Genomic DNA, 20,391 nt, shown 5'->3' with positions numbered 1-20,391 from the left:
CTGCCACATGAAACCGTTTACATACAGTGCACTTTTGAGAAGTATTTTTTTTATTTTTTATTGTATTTTGGAACGTTTGCCCATAGCCTAAGACGTGTGCATTGTTGAGCGTATAATATGAGGAATTAAACTTTGTCAACATTTTTAAGCTAAACGATCTGATCTGTTGCGTAAGTGTCATTGCTTTTTTTAAGAACATTTTATTAGGTGCAGTGTCTGTATGAATTTTGGATGTCTTCCCAGAGCTGTCCCAGAGTCTGTAGACATATTTTTTATCGTCTCAGGGATGAAGGGACGACCTTAACTTCGAGTCCTGGAGGGAATCAATTTATAAAGACATTTGGTCGTAATTGTAATGTTACCCTGTTAAGTGAAATATGTTTTAGGCTACGAAGGGTGGCCAACCATTCTCCAGGAGAGCCTTAAAGGCCAGTGTTACATTTTGAGACAGGCTTGAATATGCAACGTTGCCAATAGGCAGGGTGTAGCCTATATTTTTGTCTGATTCTCTATGCTAAAAAATATAGTAATGCATTTTATTTTGTAAAGTGGATCCTTGCGTCATACAATGATGTATAGATTGTGTTAGAGAGAGAACATTTTTGGGGGACAAGTGACTTGAGCTTTTGGACCCCAAAAATATCTGTCCTACTTGTCCTTTGGACAAGTGCCTAAAAAATTGTCAAGCCTTGCTTAATTGTTTGGGTAAGCCATTCAACTGTACTCTAATCTTTTCTAAATAGCCCTAAATAAAGATCTAAATCTCCCGCTGAGTTCAAGAGGATCTATCCTTTCATGGCCTGGACCTGGGAATATGCCAAGACCAGAGAGAGAGGGGGGGGGGGGGGGACTAAGACTTGTGGGACTTGTAGTGTCATTGAGAAAGGATCTATTTTTCTTCTCAGTAGCTCACCAGGACCAGCCTCAGAGGGTATGGGGCCACCATTAAACTCATCTCTCTGCTAATTGAACTAGCCTACATCAGAATGAAAAACAGACTTCTTTATTCAGATACATTGCACTACTTTCACTATGTACTGCGATTTGGTGTGAAAACAAAGAAAAAACAACGTTGAATGCATTCAGTTGTACAACTGACTAGTTGTTTCCCTTGAGTTTGAGAAAGAGGGAGAGAAGCAGCAGATGGCATGCGTAGAACCAAGCTAGTAGGCTCACCTCACTCCTGTAAACGCACTTCTTTACAACCGAAACAGTTCGGAGCAGTTCATATTACGATGACGTTTTGGTTTGGTTTTTTGGGCTGTTTGGGCACACATTATTCTCGAGGCAAGCTGAAGTTGGTAGCTGAAGTCTACACCCCCTCGTCGGCGAATGGTCAACCGTAGGGATTCTTCAACGACTCGTCCTCACGCACAGTTTTTCACTTGAGAAATACTGCATCAAACGTCCTAGTCAGATGCAAAATTGCGTGACTAAGATCTCCTCAGCAAAAATACCAAAATGAATTACAGATTTCTTGAGTTATCACACAGTAGAGAAATTCTGACTAATTTGAGGAAGTTTATACTGGCGTCTCAAAATGGACAAAAGTACTATTGCCGCTTTTTTCTTGTTTTTCATGTTACGGTTGGTGCCGAACTGAAGCATGCTGACGCCTTTACACACATTCCCACACTAGCACCCTCTCCATCCTTGAATTCCCAGGTCAGCAAAACCATAGCTTAGTTAACACATGCTGACCTTTACGTGAACTGCTTACAGTACGTCTGTCGGATTGTCTGTTTCTGTGAAACATGGATGCACATACACTCACACACTGAGTGTACGTGGACATGGGTTAAGATACAGGTGGAGGTAGTTAAGACTAAGCTCCTCATGTCTCAGACAGACGTGTCTCCTGCCTCCCTTCGACTCTACTGCTCCAAACACACTTCAGGAACTTGTAGGGGGAAAAAGGAGGAAGCTGAAGCTGATGGGGTACACAGTAGTAGGTTTTGGTAGACAGAAGGTGCTAAGGTGCACAATAGTAGGTTTTGGTAGACAGAAGGTGCACAATAGTAGGTTTTGGTAGACAGAAGGTGCACAATAGTAGGTTTTGGTAGGCAGAAGCTGCTCTTTGGTAAAAGGGGTAAATTGGTCATCAAAAAGAAAGGAGGATCAAGGCACTCTTCATATAATCAATTAAAATGAAGAGTGCCTTGGGCTTCCTTTTTTATGACCTTTTTTTTAATGACACTTCAGGAACTATAGGGCTCCCGAGTGGCGCAGCAGTCTAAGGCACTGCTTCTCAGTGCTAGAGGCGTCACTACAGAACCTGGTTCGATTCCAGGCTGTATCACAAACTGCCGTGATTGGGAGTCCCATAGGGCGGCGCACAATTGACCCAGCGTCGTTAGGATTTGGCCTGGGCAGGCTGTCTTTGTAAATAAGAATTTGTTCTTAACTGACTTGCCTAGTTAAATACAGGTTAAATTAAAAAAATTGAATAAACAAACTATTGGACAGTGCAACAACAGGCCTAGGTTTGCAATATTCCAGGAACACAGCGTTGTACAAGATATTCAGTTTCTTGGCAATTTCTCGCATGGAATAGCCTTCATTTCTCAGAGCAAGAATATACTGACGAGTTTCAGAAGAAAGTCTTTGTTTCTGGCCATTTTGAGCCTGTAATCGAACCCACAAATACGAATGCTCCAGATACTCAACTAGTCTAAAGAAGGCCAGTTATATTGGTTCTTTTAATCAGCACAACAGTTTTCAGCTGTGCTAACAATTGCAAAAGGGTTCTCTAATGATCAATTAGCCTTTTAAAATGATAAACTTGGATTAGCTAACACAATGTGCCATTGGAACACAGGAGTGATGGTTGCTGATAATGGGCCTCTGTACGCCTATGTAGATATTCCATAAAAAATCAGCCGTTTCCAGCTACACTATTCATTTACAACGTTAGCAATGTCTACACTGTATTTCTGATCAATTTTATGTTATTTTAATGGACAAAAAAGTGCTTTTCTTTCAAAAACAAGGACATTTCTTAGTGACCCCAAACTTTTGAACGGTAGTGTACATAGATACATACATGCATACTGAATGCACCTACAGTAGAAACGATAACACGATATACAGAAAATAAGGAACTTACTTTGATAGTAACACACACATGTCCAAAGTTATTATTTCTAAGGAAAACAACAAGGAAGGCCATGCGAGCGCCAGACAGAAAATGTTCCAATTCGTGCGAGACTGCGCAAATGTCTGCATACTTGATCTGCGCAAACATTGGTGAAGTACATGGGCAATCCTCGAAGAGAGAAGTTTGTCCGGCTCAGTAAAGCCTCAAACATAAATGGTCCGCAACGCTGAAATGGGCAACTTCTATGTGAATTAATGAGGAGGCGGAACACACCTCAATTCAAACTGTTGTTAGAAAAATAGAAATTTGAGAAAATAATTTGAAATTGACAAGTTGAAACATAGCCTATAGATAATTAGCAGGCAGCGCGTGTTAACTGTCCTGTTGCGTAATAATCACATTTTGGAACAGTGAGTGCGTTTTGACATCACGTGCATAAAACAACTCCCGCTGGCGCGACCGTTAGAGATATTTGGACCTCACGTATGAAAAAGTTAAAGGGTTGCCTGTAGGAGATATTTGGGCTGCAGCGAGTTGGGTGTGCTTACAGCTGGGACAGGAGTGGGTCATTAGGCAGCGTGCAGATTGTGCAACACCCAGGTACCGCAGGTTTTCCTGTCGGGTTGGCACTCTGGGCTGTCTGCCGTGGGCCCTGCTTCGGGCTTGATTTCATATCCCCATAGTTGTTGTAGTGAGTTGACCGACTGAAGGGGAACATAGTATAATGACTATAACTACAGTTCCCTGAAGGAGGGAAACGAGGTACAGCACAAGTTCAGCCCCACTCTGCCCAGTTCTGGGCTATGTGAAGAGTGGTACTGAATTGAAGGAATTAATCTGTGCCTTAGTTTAATTACCTGTGGAAGGCGGGGCTTTCGTTAAGGCACGGTGTTCATTGGCCTTGCCAGGCGTGCGTGATTCTAATGTTCTTTGGGTTAGGGCACGCAAACTCCCTATAGCTCTGTTGTACCTCCTTTTCCTCCATCAGGGAACAGTAGTTGTAGTCATAACTGTATGTTTTTCTGGGTTGTTACAGTAGTACATTTAGCATTGTCAGGTGACATGTTGACTGGCTCTCTATGAATGAATCACGTATACCTGCACATGGCTACTCACGACGTACTCGTATCCTGATCACTTTGTAGAGGTGATAGGTGGAGGTCTTAGCTGTTCTCTGTCTGATACACAGCTAAGCCTGTCTGATCCTGGGCCAAACCGGTGTCCGTGTCTGAAATCTGGCTTGCCTACTACCTACTTAAACTGCATACTGTGTACTAATCATACTACATATTATTTATAATATACTGTTTAGTAAAAATTAATACAGTAAGCAACAAATATCATACTAGGCCCATCCTACTGAGATTGCGTCATCCAATGCACAATTGCGTTGATTACCCCCATTCATTCATTTTGGGACAGGCGTCCCTTCAGCTGGTTAGCAGCTGTCAGACACACGTGGGTTCAGAAAGACAATTATTTTCTTCCTCAATAGTGTGCAGCGAATTCTAATAGATGAAAAGCCGCACGGCCACTGTCTCTGTTTGTTTTAGAAAGCAGGGATTGGTTGACGATCTAGGGTTAGGGCAGGGCAGAGACTAGAGAGCTAAGGTCAGCTTATCCTTCCTGACCAACAGGTGGTATTGGCATGTGTGTCTACTGGCTGGTGAGTCTTCTACCATTTTGGCCCAGTTACAAAGGCATATAGTATACACCGGGTTATACAATGAGTGTTATTGCGACATTCTCAAATATCTAATAACACAATTGATTCACAGCCAAGTTGTAAAGGCTTTCCCTCAGGCCCTCTAAGCAGATAGGTCTATGGTCCTCTGTAATAGTTTACTCACTAAAAAAGCCGGAGATCGACAACAATGAGATACTTTGTGTGTGTCACCTCATGCTTTACCTGCAGACATTATCCGCAGACACTCAGATACAATATAATTTGATGACATTTTTTGATATAACAAAAGCAATATACTGTATTGTTTTTTCAGGTATTATGAATGTGCCATTTGGAGATTCCCTGACTGACAGTGTTATGCGTAATGCAGGCTGTGTTAGGATGTTCTCTCTAGGGGCAAGCAAGAGGTCTTCAGGAGCAGCCCCCTTGCTTACATAGGACATGAAGTTCTGATTCCTAATTTTTTATGCCTAGGCTGGGGTCTCTGAACTATTTGACCCATGTAAGCGTGTTTTGTGAATGTGACATGTCTGTTTACGTACATGTGCTTAGTATGTAAAGTATGCACATACGTGTCTGTCTGGTAATTACTGAGAGTCCTGACCTGTGTCCGTTAGTGTGCTGTGCGTTTTCTACGGACCATGTGGCTGGATATTTCACCCTTCGAACAAACTTTTTCAAACTTTTTCATACCTTGGGAGTGTTTTTAGCTCGAACTGTGTCCATGTCCCACGGCATTTATTCCGATTATCCATAAAAACATCTGCAGCATTGATGGATTACATTTGCACCAGTTAGCTAATTCTAGCCCAATTGGTAAAAAAGACTACTGCTACGAATTTACAACAGATTCAGTTAGCAAATGACGGATCGAAAGGTGATCTTCATCTAATTCATACAGTGGGGGGAAAAAGTATTTAGTCAGCCACCAATTGTGCAAGTTCTCCCACTTAAAAAGATGAGAGGGGCCTGTAAAAAAAATTCCAGAAAATCACATTGTAGGATTTTTAATGAATTTATTTGCAAATTATGGTGGAAAATAAGTATTTGGTCACCTACAAACAAGCAAGATTTCTGGCTCTCACAGACCTGTAACTTCTTATTTAAGAGGCTCCTCTGTCCTCCACTCGTTACCTGTATTAATGGCACCTGTTTGAACTTGTTATCAGTATAAAAGACACCTGTCCACAACCTCAAACAGTCACACTCCAAACTCCACAATGGCCAAGACCAAAGAGCTGTCAAAGGACACCAGAAACAAAATTGTAGACCTGCACCAGGCTGGGAAGAGTGTACAAAATGTTAGGAACACCTTCCTAATATTGAGTTGCACCACCTTTTCCCTCAGACTAGCCTCAATTCATCGGAGCATGGACTATAAGGCGTTGAAAGCATTCCACAGAGATGCTGGCCCATGTTGACTCCAATGCTTCCCACAGTTGTCAAGTTGGCTGGACCATTCTTGATTCACACTGGAAACTGTTGAGAGTTAAAAACCCAGCAGCCTCACAGTTCTTGACACCTTCAAACCGGTGCGCCTGGCACCTACTATCATACCCCGTTCAAAGGCACTTAAATATTTTGTCTTGCCCATTCACCCTCTGAATGGCACACATACACAATCCATGTCGCAATTGTCTCGAGGCTTAAAAATGAATCTTTAACCTGTCTCCTCCCCTTCATCTTTCATGGAAAGAGTAGGTGCAGGTGTTCCTAATGTTTTTTGTATATTTAGTTTTATCAGACAATTCTTCCTTTTTATAAATATCTCTGCTTTAATCAAAGATTGTTACATCGTTTTAGAGATTCAAATTTGCTTCCGTTTTGACTATGTTCCCTTGGGTTCTCGCGACATGCTAATCTTCCTGTTATTGTTAGTTGTGTCTTGGGGGTATGATCTTTTGACACTAACTTTCTCACTCATTATTCATGATTCATTCCAGATGATCCGTAATCATGGTAGTAACCACATTAATGTAGAAGTGTTTAGAAAAACATATTATATTTTTGTTTATAATGAAAGTGACTTCAAAATGACACTACATTGTGTACCATTCATTTCTATTGAGCACAAAATAATCTGAAACGCAACCAAAACAAACTGGAAATGCATCCAACAAGTTTGTAGAGTCACAAGCTTGATAGAGTCAATGCATGCTAGGAATATGGGACCAAATACTAAACTTTTGACTAGTTTATTTGTAAGAATCTTTAGGGGTATCAATAATTTTGACCCCTACATTTTTTGAGAGGAAAAAAAAACGTGTTAAACAAAATCTCTTTCTCAGAGCAATTGTATTTGTGTAAAATATATATATCAGTTAAGAACAAATTTCAATAACGGCCTAGGAACAGTGGGTTAACTAACTGCCTGTTCAGGGGCAGAACGACAGATTTATACCTTGTCAGCTCAGGGATTTGAACTTGCTAGTCCAACGCTCTAACCACTAGGCTACTCTGCCGCTTAAGGACAACGAAGTCGAGGTATTGAAGTGGCCAAGCCCTGGCCTCAATCCTATTGAAAAGTTGTTGGCAAAACTGAAAATGCGTGTGCGAGCAAGGAGGCCTAAAAACCTGACTCAGTTACACCAGCTCTGTCAGGAGGAATGGGCCAGAATTCACCCAACTTATTGTGGGAAGCATGTGGAAGGCTACCCAAAACATTTGACCCAAGTTAAACAATTTAAAGGGAATGCTATCAAATACGAATTGAGTGTATGTAAACTTTTGACCCACTAGGAATGTGATGAAAGAAATGAAAGCTGAAATAAATCATTCTCTCTACTATTATTCTGACATTTCACATTCTTAAAATAAAGTGGTGAACCTAACTGACCTACGACCGGGTATTTTTACAAGGATTAAATGTCAGGAATTTTGAAAAACTGAGTTTAAATGTATTTGGCTAATGTATATGTATACTTCTGACTTGAACTGTATCCGGTGTTGAGTTGTTTAAGTTTACACTGAAAACGATTTACAATCCCAGCAACGATTTTAGGGGAAACACTGTGTTGCGAATTGAATAGGAAATGTGACGTGGCATTGTGTAGTTCTCTTCATCCCCCTCTCTCTCTACCCCCCCTCCCCCTCACAGGGAAATATTTTGGTGTGCTCTTGCTATTGACTCAGCCAGACCAAGCAGTGCCTGCCTGCCCACCCAGGCCTCTATTAGTAATGGAACATTTGTCTTGTGAGAACATGTCAATGGTCAGTGGCCTCCGCAATGCCTCAGTGCTCAAACTAGCAACCCCTTGGCATTGCTTCAGCCACACTGACTGACATGCCGGAGGATTTGTATACACAGTGCGGAGAAAGAGAGGTTAGATGGACACAAGTGAGGCAGGAGAAGAACCCTGGCTCTGTTGTAGCTGGGTTTTTCTTTGACCGTTCTGCTCCAGCGTCCTGTTACATCATCAGTTGGCACAGTGTCCCTGGCTGTGTTCCAGATGGCACCTTATTCCCCATAAAGTTCACTACTTTTGGTCAGAGCCCTATGGGCCCCGGTCAAAAGAAGTGCATTAAATAGGGAATAGGGTGCCGTTTGGGACGCTGGACCTGTGATGCGGACTGAATGTTCTATAAGCCCAGGGGTCAACTGTCTGTAGGAATCTCACATTGATATTTTCAGGCCATTTAAAATGTTGTCTTTTACCCTCACTGGCCTTGGACATCTGGGTTATCATGCCTGTTGTCATGTCTTTCTTAACCCTACATGTATCCTTATGCTCTTCTGGTTGTGTTAGATGCATAAAGACAGATTTCGGTTGAGCGCATTGTTGTGCAGCTGACTAGGTAACCCCCTTTCAGTGTTCCCCAACACGTTACAAAAGTAATGGATTACTTTTATGAGTAACCTAATAAGATTTACTGTGTTAAACGATTTAACGATTTACTGTGTTAAAATATTGTAATATTAGTTACTTTTTTAAAGTCTGTTACTTTCAGAAGTTAACCGCCCCGTTCTTTTCCTCTGTTTTTTCCCCCCCTCTACTTAGCGTAAAATTGTTTTGCTCACCCTTCACATTCATCACTGTCAAGAGAATTTTAGAGCAGATGGTGTTAACAAATTGTAGCCTACTGTACCTGTGTCTTGTTTCAATCTATTTTGCATTGTGGCGCGCACTGTTGAGTTTTGGCCACATGAGCGAAAAATCCGACCATTCAGATTTTGTCTTACAGTAACGTTATGGTATGCCATTATATTCAGTTCTATAGTGTAAAAATGTATCATTGTGATCCCGCAGACAGATTTAGCTTTGATCTAACTTTATTAAAGGTCCGATGCAGCAATTTTTATCTCAATATCAAAAAATATTATATTAGGGGAACAATTAAGTACCTTACTGTGATTGTTTTCAATTAAAATGGTCAAAAAGAAACAAAAATGTATATTTTTAGCGAGGATCAATTACTCAAGCAAGGATTTAGGGGGGACTAGTCTGAGTGGGAAGGGGGTAAACTTAAAAACTAGCTGTTATTGGCAGAGAGGTTTGGAACTCTCTTTTCTTATTGATTTATTAACCCTTTTACCCCAGTACGATGTTACTAGGCAGGCCAAAACTCCATCCCACCCAAACAGGAAGACTAAAAGAGCATTATCATCATTTTCCCAATTTCCCAGTAAATATTATTTTTATTATTCCAACCTCTTAGTGTGGAAATATAAAACACAGGCAAATCACATTTGGCCTTTTAAACGAGCACCATTCTCCATTCATGTTCTGAAACGCTGAATGGAGAAATGCTGGTATATCCTTAGTCTATATGGAATTATTCCACATAAATATGTAATTTATACTCATTATGATAAATAATATTTTCAATTTCCATATAAACAACCAAAATGTCCAATAAATGCAATTCAAAATGTCCAATAAATGCAATTCAAAATGTCAAGAAAAGTGTATCACAACAAAATGGATCTTGATAAATCCAATGCATCAAAGGAAAATTGTCCATAAACATTCAGGCAACTTAAATAAAAAATCATATTAGAATAAGGCTGTGACGTAACAAAATGTGGAAAAAGTGTAGGGGTCTGAAAAATTTCCGAATACACTATGTTTTAATTAGCTAGTTTGATTTCAAAGTTGAGAGATTGGCTGCACTTCTGTGTTTAGCAGAGTAACATTCTGTCGTATCCAACAGAAACCAAATGTGAGAACTGCCTACATGCCATTTTCTCTTAGGCTACCCATCCCTGCCCCCCTCTGCTCTGCATGGCCACATAAGTGAAACAATGGCCAGACAGACACCTTCCTCTCCATGGAGAATGTTTGAATATGCTATTGTCAAGTTCATAGAATTTAGGCTACATTGATCCATGACAGGCAGACAATGTGACTATTCACTAACTCCACCTTTGTGTCTGTGTTTCAGGAGTCAACAGACAACAACAATTTAGCCATCCTGAATTTTGTCCAGAAAAATGCAGTGTACACATTCATTTATGTAGCTTATTGTGAAGGTAGGCCTATGTCACTGTAAATAACATTGTAACTCTCACACGCCCTGAAAACGGAGAGAGGATGATCTCTCTCCCAAAAATGGCAAATCAGGTCACCGTCCATGATTGTCGAACCCTGGTTAAAATCCAACGCCACGTATGTGAAGTAGAGTCGGGACTACAACAAGGCTGGACAATCATGGGAGGCTTGACCAGGGTGCTGATGTACACAGTGGGTAGGAACCTGACAGCACTCTCTTGACTGTTTACAGAGAGAATCCCTGCCTGATTCTCAGTTCTCTTGGCTAAACTGAGAACAGTTTATGGATCCGGTCTATGGACTTAATGACAATTCAGGACTGAGGACAGGACTGAGGACTGTCGGTCTGTGTGATGCAGACCAAGGACAGAGGCTGAGCAAGCAGCAATATTGTAATATTGACAGAAAAGTGAAGCTGTCGTTGAAATTGTTAAAACGTATATGTCATATGATGGGTCCATGTTTTGTTCTGTTTATCATGCAATGCCTGTTCTGATAATGTTTACATAACCAACTACAATTACAAGCTGAGCAAACAATGGAATGGAAAATAAATTATTACAATGTACAGGAAGACCACATGTTCATTATAGCCTACTCCTCCACTCAGGGTACTATCATACATGGACTGCTAAGGATTCCCAGTGTTACAATGTTTGAGGGGGGCCACATTGACATTTCAATTGTTTATGTGGGTCCTGATGAGCACCACTGAAATGTGATGTGCTCTAACAAGCCACCAATTCCTTCTCTCTCTCGGCTATAACCTATCTATATTACATTATACACATTATTTTACAGGAACACTGGTGTTATTGTTCGTAGAATACAAGCTAACTAGTAATATTGTACTCCTACACACCAACAGTGTAATATCCGGATGAAGTTTGATAAAACTAAGTAAATAATTAGGAACATACAGTAAGTAGAATTACATGAAATGTATACATTGTAAGATGTTTTTTGATACAGAGTGATTTTTGTATTAGTAGCTAACTCTGCTATTAAAGTATTGGTCCATGTTCTAGCTAGTGTCCAACACTGATTCAGTGTTGGACTCTGCAGCTAGGTCGTTTAGTTAGCTAGCCAGGTAGCTACAGTGCCTTGAATTAAATGTAGATTTTGTCTCGCTGGCCTATAAACAGTACCCCATGATGTCAAAGTGGAATTCTGTTTTTAGACATTTTTACAAATTAATAAAAAATGAAAAGCTGAAATGTGAACAAGTATTTTTGGCAAGCCTAAATGTATGTTATGGCAAGCTGGCAAGCCTAAATGTGTGTTATGGCAAGCTGGAAAAGCCTAAATGTGTCTTATGGCAAGCTGGCAAGCCTAAATGTGTGTTATGGCAAGCTGGCAAGCCTAAATGTGTGTTATGGCAAGCTGGCAAGCCTAAATGTGTGTTATGGCAAGCTGGAAAAGCCTAAATGTGTGTTATGGCGAGCTGGCAAGCCTAAATGTGTGTTATGGCGAGCTGGCAAGCCTAAATGTGTGTTATGGCGAGCTGGCAAGCCTAAATGTGTGTTATGGTGAGCTGGCAAGCCTAAATGTGTGTTATGGCAAGCTGGCAAGCCTAAATGTGTGTTATGGCAAGCTGGCAAGCCTAAATGTGTGTTATGGCAAGCCTACATGTGTGTTATGGCAAGCCTACATGTGTGTTATGGCAAGCCTACATGTGTGTTATGGCAAGCCTACATGTGTGTTATGGCAAGCCTACATGTGTGTTATGGCAAGCCTACATGTGTGTTATGGCAAGCCTAAATGTGTGTTATGGCAAGCCTAAATGTGTGTTATGGCAAACTGGCAAGCCTAAATATGTGTTATGGCAAGCTGGAAAAGCCTAAATGTGTGTTATGGCAAGCTGGAAAAGCCTAATTGTGTGTTATGGCGAGCTGGAAAAGCCTAAATGTGTGTTATGGCAAGCTGGCAAGCCTAAATGTGTGTTATGGCAAGCTGGCAAGCCTAAATGTGTGTTATGGCAAGCTGGAAAAGCCTAAATGTGTGTTATGGCAAGCTGGAAAAGCCTAAATGTGTGTTATGGCAAGCTGGCAAGCCTAAATGTGTGTTATGGCAAGCTGGCAAGCCTAAGTGTGTGTTATGGCAAGCCTAAATGTGTGTTATGGCAAGCTGGCAAGCCTACATGTGTGTTATGGCAAGCTGGCAAGCCTAAATGTGTGTTATGGCAAGCCTAAATGTGTGTTATGGCAAGCTGGAAAAGCCTAAATGTGTGTTATGGCGAGCTGGCAAGCCTAAATGTGTGTTATGGCGAGCTGGCAAGCCTAAATGTGTGTTATGGCGAGCTGGCAAGCCTAAATGTGTGTTATGGTGAGCTGGCAAGCCTAAATGTGTGTTATGGCGAGCTGGCAAGCCTAAATGTGTGTTATGGTGAGCTGGCAAGCCTAAATGTGTGTTATGGCGAGCTGGCAAGCCTAAATGTGTGTTATGGCAAGCTGGCAAGCCTAAATGTGTGTTATGGCAAGCTGGAAAAGCCTAAATGTGTGTTATGGCAAGCTGGAAAAGCCTAAATGTGTGTTATGGCAAGCTGGCAAGCCTAAATGTGTGTTATGGCAAGCCTACATGTGTGTTATGGCAAGCCTACATGTGTGTTATGGCAAGCCTACATGTGTGTTATGGCAAGCCTACATGTGTGTTATGGCAAGCCTAAATGTGTGTTATGGCAAGCCTAAATGTGTGTTATGGCAAGCTGGCAAGCCTAAATGTGTGTTATGGCAAGCTGGAAAAGCCTAAATGTGTGTTATGGCAAGCTGGAAAAGCCTAAATGTGTGTTATGGCAAGCTGGCAAGCCTAAATGTGTGTTATGGCAAGCTGGCAAGCCTAAGTGTGTGTTATGGCAAGCTGGCAAGCCTAAGTGTGTGTTATGGCAATCCTAAATGTGTGTTATGGCAAGCTGGCAAGCCTACATGTGTGTTATGGCAAGCTGGCAAGCCTAAATGTGTGTTATGGCAAGCCTAAATGTGTGTTATGGCAAGCTGGAAAAGCCTAAATGTGTGTTATGGCAAGCCTAAATGTGTGTTATGGCAAGCTGGCATATGGCAAGCTGGCAAGCCTAAATGTGTGTTATGGCAAGCTGGCAAGCCTAAATGTGTGTTATGGCAAGCTGGCAAGCCTAAATGTGTGTTATGACAAGTTGGCAAGCCTAAATGTGTGTTATGGCAAGCCTACATGTGTGTTATGGCAAGCCTAAATGTATGTTATGGCAAGCCTAAATGTGTGTTATGGCAAGCCTAAATATGTGTTATGGCAAGCTGGAAAATCCTAAATGTGTGTTATGGCAAGCTGGAAAAGCCTAAATGTGTGTTATGGCAAGCTGGAAAAGCCTAAATGTGTCTTACGGCAAGCTGGCAAGCCTAAATGTGTGTTATGGCAAGCCTACATGTGTGTTATGGCAAGCCTAAATGTGTGTTATGGCAAGCTGGCAAGCCTAAATGTGTGTTATGGCAAGCCTACATGTGTGTTATGGCAAGCCTAAATGTGTGTTATGGCAAACTGGCAAGCCTAAATATGTGTTATGGCAAGCTGGAAAATCCTAAATGTGTGTTATGGCAAGCTGGAAAAGCCTAAATGTGTGTTATGGCAAGCTGGCAAGCCTAAATGTGTGTTATGGCAAGCTGGCAAGCCTAAATGTGTGTTATGGCAAGCCTAAATGTGTGTTATGGCAAGCTGGAAAAGCCTAAATGTGTGTTATGGCAAGCCTAAATGTGTGTTATGGCAAGCTGGCAAGCCTAAATGTGTGTTATGGCAAGCTGGCAAGCCTAAATGTGTGTTATGGCAAGCTGGCAAGCCTAAATGTGTGTTATGGCAAGCTGGCAAGCCTAAATGTGTGTTATGACAAGCTGGCAAGCCTAAATGTGTGTTATGGCAAGCCTACATGTGTGTTATGGCAAGCCTAAATGTATGTTATGGCAAGCCTAAATGTGTGTTATGGCAAGCCTAAATGTGTGTTATGGCAAACTGGCAAGCCTAAATATGTGTTATGGCAAGCTGGAAAATCCTAAATGTGTGTTATGGCAAGCTGGAAAAGCCTAAATGTGTGTTATGGCAAGCTGGAAAAGCCTAAATGTGTGTTATGGCAAGCTGGAAAAGCCTAAATGTGTGTTATGGCAAGCTGGCAAGCCTAAATGTGTGTTATGGCAAGCTGGCAAGCCTAAATGTGTGTTATGGCAAGCCTACATGTGTGTTATGGCAAGCCTAAATGTGTGTTATGGCAAGCCTAAATGTGTGTTATGGCAAACTGGCAAGCCTAAATATGTGTTATGGCAAGCTGGAAAAGCCTAAATGTGTGTTATGGCAAGCTGGAAAAGCCTAAATGTGTGTTATGGCAAGCTGGAAAAGCCTAAATGTGTGTTATGGCAAGCTGGAAAAGCCTAAATGTGTGTTATGGCAAGCTGGAAAAGCCTAAATGTGTGTTATGGCAAGCTGGAAAAGCCTAAATGTGTGTTATGGCAAGCTGGAAAAGCCTAAATGTGTGTTATGGCAAGCTGGAAAAGCCTAAATGTGTGTTATGGCAAGCTGGCAAGCCTAAATGTGTGTTATGGCAAGCTGGCAAGCCTAAATGTGTGTTATGGCAAGCCTACATGTGTGTTATGGCAAGCCTAAATGTGTGTTATGGCAAGCCTAAATGTATGTTATGGCAAGCCTAAATGTGTGTTATGGCAAGCCTAAATGTGTGTTATGGCAAACTGGCAAGCCTAAATATGTGTTATGGCAAGCTGGAAAATCCTAAATGTGTGTTATGGCAAGCTGGAAAAGCCTAAATGTGTGTTATGGCAAGCTGGAAAAGCCTAAATGTGTGTTATGGCAAGCTGGCAAGCCTAAATGTGTGTTATGGCAAGCTGGCAAGCCTAAATGTGTGTTATGGCAAGCCTACATGTGTGTTATGGCAAGCCTAAATGTGTGTTATGGCAAGCCTAAATGTGTGTTATGGCAAACTGGCAAGCCTAAATATGTGTTATGGCAAGCTGGAAAAGCCTAAATGTGTGTTATGGCAAGCTGGAAAAGCCTAAATGTGTGTTATGGCAAGCTGGAAAAGCCTAAATGTGTGTTATGGCAAGCTGGAAAAGCCTAAATGTGTGTTATGGCAAACTTGCAAGCCTAAATGTGTGTTATGGCAAGCTGGAAAAGCCTAAATGTGTGTTATGGTAAGCTGGAAAAGCCTGAATGCGTTCAGGAGTAAAGATGCGCTTAACACGTCACATAATAAGTTTGTAATTATTTGTGTTTTCCCTCCAATTTCGTGGTATCCATTTGTTAGTCGTTGCTGTCTCATCGTTACAACTCCCGCACGGAGAGGTGAAGGTCGAGAGCCATGCGTCCTCCGAAACCCAGCCAAGCCTCACTGCTTCTTAACACACAGCGCATCCAACCCGGAAGCCAGCCACACCGATGAGACAAGGATATCCCTGCCGGCCTAACCCGAAGAACGATGCTAGGCCAATTGTGCGCCGCCCCATGGGCCTCCCGGTCGCGGTCGACTGCGACAGAGCCTGGGCTCGAACCCAGAGTATCTGCGACTGCGCCACCCGGGAGGCCTATCTGTATTTTTTTTTATTTAACTAGGGAAGTCCGTTAAGAACATTCTTATTTACAATGATGGCCTACCAAAAGGCCTCCTGCAGGGACGGGGGCTGGGATGTAAAAAAAATAATATATAAATATAGGACAAAACACATCACGACACGAGACAACACTACTTAAAGAGAGACCTAAGACCGCAACATAGCACGGCAGCAACACAGCATGGTAGCAACACAACAACAACAGGGTAGCAACAAAACATAGTAGCAGCACAAAACATGGTACAAACATTATTGGGCACAGTCAACAGCGCAAAGGTCAAGGTAGAGACGATAATACATTACACAAAGCAGTTAAACTGTCAATAAGAGTGTCCATGGTTGGGTCTTTGAATGAAGAGATTGAGATAAAACTGTCCAGTTTGAGTGTTTTGTTGCAGCTCGTTCCAGTCGCTAGCTTTAGCGAACCGAAAAGAAGAGCGACCCAGGGATCTATGTGCTTTGGGGACCTTTAACAGAATGTGACTGGCAGAAAGGGTGTTGTATGTGGAGGATGAGGGCTGCAGTAGATATCTCAGATAGGGGGGCGTGAGGCCTAAGAGGGTTTTTATAAATAAGCATCAGCCAGTGGGTCTTGCGGCAGGTATACAGAGATGACCAGTTTACAGAGGAGTATAGAATGCAGTGATGTGTCCTATAAGGAGCATTGGTGGCAAATCTGATGGCCGAATGGTAAGGAACATGTAGCCGCTCGAGAGCACCCTTACCTGCCGATCTATAAATGTTGTCTCCCTAATCTAGTATGGGTAGGATGGTCATCTGAATCAGGGTTAGTTTGCCTCTGGGGTGAAGAGGAGTGATTACGATAGAGGAAACAAAGTCTAGATTTAACTTCAGCCTGCAGCTTTGATATGTGCTGAGAGAAGGACAGTGTACCGTTTAGCCATACTCCCAAGTACTTGTATGAGGTGACTACCTCAGGCTCTAAACCCTCAGAGGTAGTAATCACACCTGTGGGGAGAGGAGCATTCCTCTTACTATACCACATGACCTTTGTTTTGGAGGTGTTCAGAACAATTTTAAGGGTAGAGAAAGCATTTAACACAAAATCCAGGGAGGGGCCTGCTGAGTATAAGACTGTATCATCTGCATATAAATGGCTGAGAGAGCTTACTACTGCCTAAGCTATGTTGTTGAATTGAGAAAAGTGTGGGGCCTAGGATAGAGCCTTGGGGTACTCCCTTGGCTTGGTGACATGCAGTGGCTGAGACAGCAGATTTTCTGACTTTATACACTGCACTCTTTGAGGTAGTTAGCAAACCAGGCCAGAGACACCAAACAATACTCCTTAGCCGGCCCACAAGAATGGAATGGTCTACCGAATCAAACGCTTTGGCCACGTAAATAGAAATAGCAGCACAACATTGCTTAGAATCAAGGGCAATATTGACATCATTGAGGACCTTTAAAGTTGCAGTGACACATCCATAACCTGATCGGAAACCAGATTGTATTCCAGAGAGAATACTATAGACATCAAGAAAGCCAGTCAGTTGATTATAGACAAGTGTTTCCAACACTTTTGATAAACAGGGAAAATAGAAATAGGCCTATAACAGTTAGGATCAGCTTGATCTCCCCCTTTTTTAAATAAAGGATGAAACGTGGCTACCTTCCAAGCATTGGGAACCTCCCCAGAAAGGAGAGACAGGTTAAAAAGTTTGGAGATAGGCTTGGCGATGATAGGGGCAGCAACTTTAAAGAAGGGTCTAAACCACCTGACCCAGATGTTTTTTTGGGGTCAAGTTTCACGAGCTCCTTTAGCACCTCGGACTCAGTGATTGCCTGCAGGGAGAAACTTTGTTGCAGGGTAGAGGAAAAAGAGGGATACGCATCGGGATAGTCTCATTAGAAGGGGTGGGAGATGAGGAAATGTTGGACTGGCATGGCTGAGTCATAGATATTCTGACCTAATGAAGTGGTGATTAAAGAGCTCAGCCATGTGCTTCTTGTCAGTAACAACCACATTTTATCTGTAAGGTCCCTCAGCCGAGCAGTGAATTTCAAACAGATTTAATCACCAAGACCATTGGTAGATGGGTAAAAATGGAGCATGTTGAAGTTTTTACTTACACTTTGGATGGTGTCAATACACCCATTCACTACAAAAATACAGGCGTCCTTACTAGCTCAGTTGCCGGAGAGGAAGGAAACCGCTCAGGGATTTCATCATGAGTCCAAAAGTGAACAGTTAAAACAGTTACGGAGTTGAATGGCTGTGATGGGAGAAAACTGAGGATGGATCAACAACATTGTAGTTACTCCACAATACTAACCTAAATTACAGAGTGAAAAGAAGGAAACCTGTGTACACAAATATTCCAAAACATGCATCCAGTTTGCAGTAAGGCACTAAAGTGAAACTGCCAAAGAAATTAACTTTAAGTCCTGAATAACAGGACAACAGATCACAGATCACTTTAATATTTTCAAGCATGGTGGTGGCTGCATCGTGTTATGGGTATGCTTGTCATCGGCATGGACAGATGGATAAAAATAAACGAAATAGAGCTAAGTACAGGCAAAATCCTAGTAGAAAACTTGGCTTAATCTTTCTTCCAACAGGCACTGGGAGACAAATTTACCTTTCAGCAGGACAATAACCTAGTTGCTTACCAAGATGACATTGAATGTTTGAGTGGCCTAGTTCAGTTTTGACTGAAATGGCAAGACTTGAAAATGGCTTTCTAGCAATGACCAGCAACCAATTTTTTATTTAACCTTTATTTAATTAGGCAAGTCTTAAGTACAAATTCTTATTTCCAATGACGGCCTACCCTGTACGACGCTGGGCCAATTGTGCGCAGCCCTATGGGACTCCCAATCACGGCCGGATGTGATTCAGCCTGTATTCGAACCAGGGACCGTAGTGACGCCTCTTACACTGAAATGCAGTGCCTTAGACCGTTGCGCCACTCGGGAGCTTGAATAACTTTTAAATCCAGGTGTTCAAAGCCCTTAGACTTACCTAGAACAACTCACAGCTGTAATAACTGCCAAAGGTGACCCTAACATGTATTAACTCAGGGGTGTGAATACTTATGTAAATGAGATTTCTTTATTTAATTTAATATATTTTCATAAATTTCTAAAAATATGTTTTCACTTTGTCATTATGGGGTATTGTGTGTAGATGAGGAAAAAACATCTCATCCATTTTGAATTCAGGCTGTAACACAACAAAATGTGGAATATGTCAAGGGGTATGAATTCTTTCTGAAGACACTAGCAAACAAGCTAGCTACATTTTGAGTACACTAGCTAATAACTACATAACATTTACTCTTCAGATAATTAGGTTATCAGAAAAACATCTGAATGGTAGCTAACTAGATAGTGACATAATGACAAATATTAAAGCTAGAACTATACGTTTTCTTAGGTGTACTGGTGCTCTTAAATAACAATTCCAGGTTGCACAACAAAATATTTAGGTTCATATGTAAGTAAAATGGTGGCACTGTAGAGCCTTGTATTGGTCCAGGGAGTAGGTTAGCTAGCCTCTAGGGTCACTGGTAAAACTCCAGTATTGGCGCTAAACTGTATTCATCCTTGATCATTCAATTCTGTTGCAGAAGAGGAGAATGGATGGTCCTTGTGGCGTATGGGCTGTGGAGACATGCACTCCCGATTTAATCAATATTTATAAGGCGCCATACCTCTGTGTTCTGAGGGTGGAACTATACAATAATTTCCGCATTAAGACAGGAATTAGGTCGTAATAGTGACGGAAACTTCCTTTGGGGGGGGGTTCTTTAAAGCCATTAAATACCAGCTATCAAGTCACAACAAGGCCGACTTCAAATGCCGGTATCAAAATTAAAATAATAAATGGATCGGACTCTCAGAAACAGCAGTGGTTCAAACTGTAGAACCCAGTTCCTACATTTCAATTTAAAAATGGATTTTATCAAAGTAAACTATGCTACATTTTATCTCTGGAACCCTCAGGATGACAAATCGGAGCAAGATTACTGAATGTAAGTACATGATCTACCTTCAGAGGTGAATGTATCAAACCAGTTGCCGTGATAAAAGTTTTTTGTTGTTGTGCACTCTCCTCAAACAATAGCATGGTCTGTAATTCACTGTAATAGCTACTGAGAATTGGACAGTGCATTTAGATTAATAAGAATGTAAGCTTTCTGCAAATATAAGACATGCATATGTCCTGGAAAGTTTGCTGTTACTTACGTCATTCTAGTCACATTAGCGCACGTTAGCGACAACCGTCCCTTGTATAGGGACACCGATCCCGTAGAGGTTTTAACTGACCGCGGCGCAAATTCAAACTGTCAGATAAAACCTAAATAAATATAATAATGCATTGAAATATACTGCATATAATCAAAGGGATTACTTCTCATCAAGGATGTATGTAAGTCAAACAAAATTGACCAAAAAATTGCGTATTAAAAGTATTATGTATTAAAGGAACCTTCACACCTTCACTCATCTGATAGCCTTTAGTGAAGCTCTGTGCTTATTGGACAGCATAAAAAAGTAATATGACGAGTAATATCT

The 20,391-nt window shown here is 41.6% G+C and overlaps 1 protein-coding gene across 1 annotated transcript in view; it reads left to right on the top strand.

Annotated features, from left to right (window-relative positions):
• Nucleotides 1–20,391, top strand: part of bicd2b (BICD cargo adaptor 2b) — a 52,836-nt gene that overhangs the window by 18,724 nt on the left and 13,721 nt on the right. The gene's annotated exons all lie outside the window — the stretch shown is intronic.

This window comes from Oncorhynchus mykiss, chromosome 17, assembly GCF_057628025.1.
Source record: "Oncorhynchus mykiss isolate SJ-2025 chromosome 17, ASM5762802v1, whole genome shotgun sequence".
NCBI lineage: Eukaryota > Metazoa > Chordata > Actinopteri > Salmoniformes > Salmonidae > Oncorhynchus > Oncorhynchus mykiss.
The sequence above is the reverse complement of the archived record's forward strand: the minus strand, read 5'-3'. Positions and strand labels throughout refer to the sequence as shown.